Raw genomic sequence first — 5,764 nt, forward strand, 5'->3', positions numbered from 1 at the left:
TGTTCCTTGGGGTCTTGGGGCGTTCTAGGTGTTTCTGGGTACCCTTAGAATGCTCCTAAGGTGTTCCTGGAGGTCTCTGTGTGCCCATACGATTCTTTGGGAGACTTGGGGTGCTCCTGGGTGTCTCTGAGTGCCCACAAGATGTTCCTCGTGTTCTTGCGTTGCTCTTAGGGTGCTCTTGGGGGACTCCTGGGGGTTCTGGATGCCCACAGGATGCTCCTGAGGGTCTTGGGGTGCTTCTGGGAGTTCTTCGTGCTCCTGGGAGTGTCTAGGTGCTCCTGGGGTGTTCCGGGGGGCCTTGGGGTACTCCTGGGGTTCTCCAGGTGCCCATGGGGTGTTTCCGGGGGTCTTGGGGAGCTTCTGGGAGTTCTTCGTGCTCCTGGGAGTGTGTAGGTGCTCTTGGGGTGTTTCCGGGGGGTCTTGGGGTACTCCTGGGGTTCTCTAGGTGCCCAGGGGGTGTTTCCGGGGGTCTTGGGGTGCTTCTGGGCATTCCTGTTGTGCTCCTGGGGGTCTCTGGGTGCTCATGGGGTGTTCCTGGGGGTCTTGGGTTGTTCTACGTGGCTCTGGGTAGTCTTGGGTTGCCCCTGGGGTGCTCCTGCGTGCCATCTGGGTGTTTCTGGGGATTTCTGGGTGCCCCTGGCGTGCTCCTAGGCGGCTTGGGGTGCTCCTGGGCGTCTCTGGGTGCCCACAGGATGCTTCTAGGGTTCCTAGGGTGCTCCTGGAGGTCTCTGGGTGCCCACAGGATGCTCCAGGGGGTCTTGGGGTGCTCCTGGGCATTTTAGGGGTACCTGGGGTCTCTGAGTGCCCACAGGATGCTCCTGGAGATCTTGTGGTGCTCCTGGGGGTCTTGGGGTGTTCTAGGTGTCTCTGGGTATCCTTAGAGTTCCTCTGGGGTGTCTTTGGGGAGTCCTTGTGTCTCCTGAGTGCCCTTGGGCTGGCTCCTGGTGGTCTCTGAGTGCCTGTGGGATGCTTCTAGAGTCTTTGGTTGCTCCTGGGGGTCTCTGGATGCCCATGGGGTGCTCCTGGGGGGTCTTTGGGGAGTCCTTGTGTCTCTTGAGTGCCCTCGTGGATCCCCTGGGGATCTCTGGGTGCTCATGGGGTGCTTCTGGTGTTTTTGGGGTGCTCCTGGGTGTCCTGGGTGCCCACAGGATGCTCCTGAGGGTCTTGGGGTGCTTCTGGGGGTTCTTGGTTTGCTCCAGGGCGTCTCTAGGTGCCCCTGGGGGGTCTCTGAATTCTTGGTGATTTACATCAAATAATTTGCTTTGCATCTAGAGATATTTTTGAGAAGGGGTTCTTACAGGATCTAATTCTGCTTTGTCGTTCAGTCCTATCCAGAATACAGGTATGTTGAAAGTTAGGTAGCATGCATGGTGTTGCTAGAAATTAAGTCTAACCCCATAGCATTCTGGGTTTTTCAGAGGAAACCAAAGCACATAATTCTTAATAATGATATTTTTATTGCATTGAATGATCTACTTTCCTGCATAGCTTAGTATGACATCTATCTTTTTCTATCTGCGCCCCAGAAAAATTAAGTTTAAGTCCCTACCTGGTCACATTGCTGATGCAATAGATGCAGTTGTAGTAAAAGAGCAGGTATGGTCGTTTGCTGTAAGGGGGGCTTCCTCTGTTTGGTGCTTTGTATGCTGTAAACTTCAGGCAGGTGAGAAAACTCCCTGCTGCTCCTCTGGCTGCCTTTATCCCTTCTGGTGGTTCGCTCCTCCCCCTTGCCAGGTGATTGTGGGAAGGGTGGTGGGCGGGGCCTGGGGTATATGAGGTACAGCCTCTCCTCAGGCAGCTCATTCTGCTGCTGGGCTTCTCTGGAGGTGGTGGTCTGCTGTTCCTTCAGCTGATTGCCACTTTTGAGGTAGCTTTTGCGCTAAGCTATTTGGGTAGTCATCTTTTGATATTTAGAGAAGCAGAGGTGTCTGTTTAAGCTAAGGGCTTCAGGACAAGTCAAGGTTCAGCTACATGTGTAGAAGAAAGTACACTTGTATGTGTTGGGGTTTTTTTTCCAGGTCAGTAGGTTTGTATTTGGTGTTCAGAGGTGGAAAGATGGTTTAATAATATGGTTTTGGTTTTTATTTTATTCCAGGTGCATTGTATTGTTTTAGAATTCCTGACTTTATTGAAGATGGAACCTTGTTTTTCACCAGCTTTGCTGTATGTTGCAGAAGCTGTTGACATCGTCTCTGGATAGGAGCAATGGTGAGAGTATTTAGCAGGGGTTGAGGTGAGCATCTTGTATGCATCTGCATATGGAGTTCTAGCATTGTTCAAGAAAGTAGCAGGGACATAAGACATAGTGTCTTTCAGCGTATGGAACGGCTTATGGCCTTTCCCAATCGCCCACAGAGTATCATGTTGTCTCTAGAACCAATGCAGCTTGCGGCCAGCCCCTCGTAGATTATAAGCGTCAGGACTTCACTTATTTTGTGGGGCTGTAGCAGAGGTCAGAGTCTGTGGGAAGATGGAAGACAGGAGGTGCTTGCAGAAGACTGGGCATAGCTGGGAAGAGCAGCTCCCGAGGAGCGGCTGACACAGGGGGTTCAGGGGTGCAAATACAGAGCAGGAGCTGTCAGGAAGGAGTGGAGTTCCTTCCCTGACAGTTGAGGAGAAGAGAAGGGGTTTCTAAAATTCTGGGACCAGGGGATGGTTGGGAAAGGGAGGTGTGTTCACGAGCCTTACTGAGGTGGGTTTTGCAGTTGGATTTGGGTGTTGATGAGGTCTGTTCTGTTTTAGTCTGTCTGCAGCTGATGGGAGATACAACAAAGTCACGGGAGATGCAGAGTAAACCATCCGAGCCTCCGCATTACAACACAGAGGGCTGAACGTCAGAGAAGTCTCATCTCGGAAAGCATTAGGTATGTTAAGGTACATCAAAATATATCCTCCAGAACTCTGAGGTCTTTACTTCTGTACCTTTTACTTACTTATTTTTTGCATCCTTCTGGATGTCACAGTCATTGTTACTTTGTGGTATTGGCTAGGCATTTATTTTCAGCACAGGCTTGCGTTGCTGTCTTCCCTAGAATTTCTTGGAGATGTGTGCTGTTTGTGCTCATAACAATCTCCAGACAAGGGTGTTTCCTTTACTGCAGTCCTGGACACACAAGCTTTTTTTGTTTTCCCAGTTGTGCCTTTTTCCTCAAGCATCCAATGAAGTTTGCTCTAGTGTCAGTCGTCAGTTCTCTTGTTCTTGTTTTAGTATCAGTTTCTGTAGCGAAAGGGTGTCCATTTTAGATCTCTGAGTCACCACATCACACCGTCGTGGTTTTTCCATTGGCCGACTGCTGCTGTAATTCCCTAAAGGGCTTTATAGGTAATTGGGCTCAAGCTGTTTTTGTGGCAGACATCTTGTCCTCACGGCTTCATCTGTCTAGCAGTCTTGGTTGCTATGTGGTACAATGTCCTGTCTTTTTGAGCTTCATGGGTTTTTAATATTTTCTGTTTTTTTAGTTAGAATTTTTTTTGTAGGACTTCTTTTGTTTATTCCTGCAGGTTAAGTCAGGTCATTTTTTGACATGCAGGTCCCTGTGACTGTCTTTGCTCTTCTTTTTTTGCCAGATATCATCACCAGTGTTTTCGCTCAATGGGAGTGGCAGAGAGGGGTGTGGCATGCCGGGGCACCCGGGGAGGTAGAGTCGGGCTTCCTCCCGTCTTTACAGGGCTGACCCTGAGGAAGCCGGTACGTGGGTGGGTAGTGTGAGTATATATTATGTGGGTGCACTAATCCCTTTCGGAGCGTGTCAGAGGGTAAGGATTTTGTTCTGTTTGATGTAATGTTGTTCTGTTCTGTCTATTTGTTGAAGATTTGAGTTTTGTGTGGGAGGAAGCCAGCTGTCTGACTGGTTTTGGGGTAAGGTGGGGTACGCAGGGTTTTAGGTCATATCTTATTTGCCAGATGTTTTTAACTAATTGTATGATTTTCTTAGTGACTCATGAAGGGGTTTGTGGCACCCCGATGGTGGACACTGTCGCTGACAGGCAAAGCAGGGCCATAGCAGAGTTTTCCATTTATGGGGATGGCCTCAGCCATCTCCTGCACAAACTTCTATAACGTAGCGATCGGGATAGTTTTCTTTTGATTTCTTGAAGAACAAGAGGATGATGGAGCATGTTCAAAGAGCATAATTATTTTCTCTTCCTTTGGCAGTACAGGCACCCAAGGGTCAGCCCACATTCAAGGAACAGCTCGAGGATATTGGTGTCGACCATCAGCAGAGGAAGCAAGCTTTTTTCGGAGGCCAAGGTGATGAAGCAGAGTCCTTATTTTCACTGTTTGATTTTCATCATGGGGCTGAGGGGGGCTGGGACATGTATAACAGGGTCCTGGACTGGGGAGCTGTCTATTAGATGGGAGGCTGTGAGATATCGTGTATACCACTGGACAGGTGTTAGAACCCAGTGCTTGGGTCAGACCAACCTGGCAGAACCATCCCGCCACCTGAAGTAATGCGTACTTCTGTATTGAGATTTTAATAGCTCGGTCCGCATCACCTTTGGCTTTTCCTCATCGAGCTCATATTTTTGCAAGAAGCATCTCTCATCAAGCATTTGGCTCTGAGCGGTCTCTATTAGACTTTTGGTGCCTGTCTTCATTAGATTTTGTGACCATCAAGTCATATTTGGCATCTGTCTGCACTCAGCTCTCCTGTAACTACTATGCAGTTTTGGTTTAAGACTTTATAGTGGAATGTTATCTAGTAGTAGCATTCTGTCTGCAAGTAGCTTCTGGCAGCCCAATCTACTGTCCCGTATATGTCAGTGTTCTCATTTGAGCATGCTGTCTACTGAGGGGTTCTCCATGCTGTAGCTCACAGAGTTATTTATCCATAAAGGAAGAGTCTGTCTTACACCAGCCACGGTCATTTGCTATCCGTACTTCTTTAGGCATTTGGCCAATCGGTCTTTATTTATATTTGAGTCATCTGGCAGTAACTGTAATTTTTGTATGTCGGTGGGTGGTTTGAGTTATTCTTGCAGTTAAGTAACGGGTCTAGGATAAGCAGGATATTAAAGTGAGGCATGCGTTATTTGCTTTGTTGCTTTGATTTTTGCAGGTGACGCACATAGCGTCCGAGGAGCAAAGCGGCACCTCGACAAGTGGTCTGAGAAGGTGAGGCGAGCGTCAGCCCAGTCGGTGTCCGAGAGGAAAGTATCCTGCGGCAGCTCCATGAAGCTTTTGTCTTTGGTTTTGTAGGTGCCGTGCAGGCCACCTTTGGAACTGGATGAGCGTTTGAGGTGAGCTGGGTAGTAGAAAGGAGGAGCACAGGACCGGTGATTTCGCACAAGTGCAATGGTAATTTTGTCTCTTGGTATCTTAGGTGCCACAAATAACAGCGGCCGCAGCCTCGGACTCTGCCATCGACGTGGAGCAGGTGAGCGGAACAACACGGCGCTTCTGAGGATGAGGTTGTTGTGGAAGAGGTTGGCGTCTACTGTCATGATGCTTACTGCTGGTGTTGCGGGTATTTCTTTTCTGCAGATGATGAAGAGGAACCTGGTAACTGCAGGAAAGTATCAGCCAGATGAGTTGTTTTTTGTCAAGGATAGATTCAGACCTCCCAGTTCTCTGAAAGCTAAGTTGAGGGACTGGCACTGGGGAGGGGGCAGGGGCCAAGGTTGGCAATTGCAGGAATGGGGATTTAAATTTCCTGTAGGGCAAAGGGCTGTCCAGGAACAGTCTCCTTTGGGCAGGTAAAGGGAGCGGGTTACTCTTCAGCATGACACCAGCATGTGCCGGGCAGGGCAGTTCTAGCCT

The 5,764-nt window shown here is 49.2% G+C and overlaps 1 long non-coding RNA gene across 1 annotated transcript; it reads left to right on the forward strand.

Moving 5' to 3' along the window:
• The first annotated feature begins 2,978 nt into the window (after positions 1-2,978).
• Positions 2,979-5,247, forward strand: LOC142077008 (uncharacterized). Its single transcript, XR_012671491.1, has 4 exons — positions 2,979-3,705; positions 4,162-4,265; positions 5,064-5,119; positions 5,204-5,247. It is a non-coding gene; the product is annotated as an uncharacterized LOC142077008 (long non-coding RNA).
• Positions 5,248-5,764: the final 517 nt, after the last annotated feature.

The sequence above is a fragment of the Calonectris borealis genome, unplaced genomic scaffold (genome assembly GCF_964195595.1).
Source record: "Calonectris borealis unplaced genomic scaffold, bCalBor7.hap1.2 HAP1_SCAFFOLD_131, whole genome shotgun sequence".
Classification (NCBI taxonomy): domain Eukaryota; kingdom Metazoa; phylum Chordata; class Aves; order Procellariiformes; family Procellariidae; genus Calonectris; species Calonectris borealis.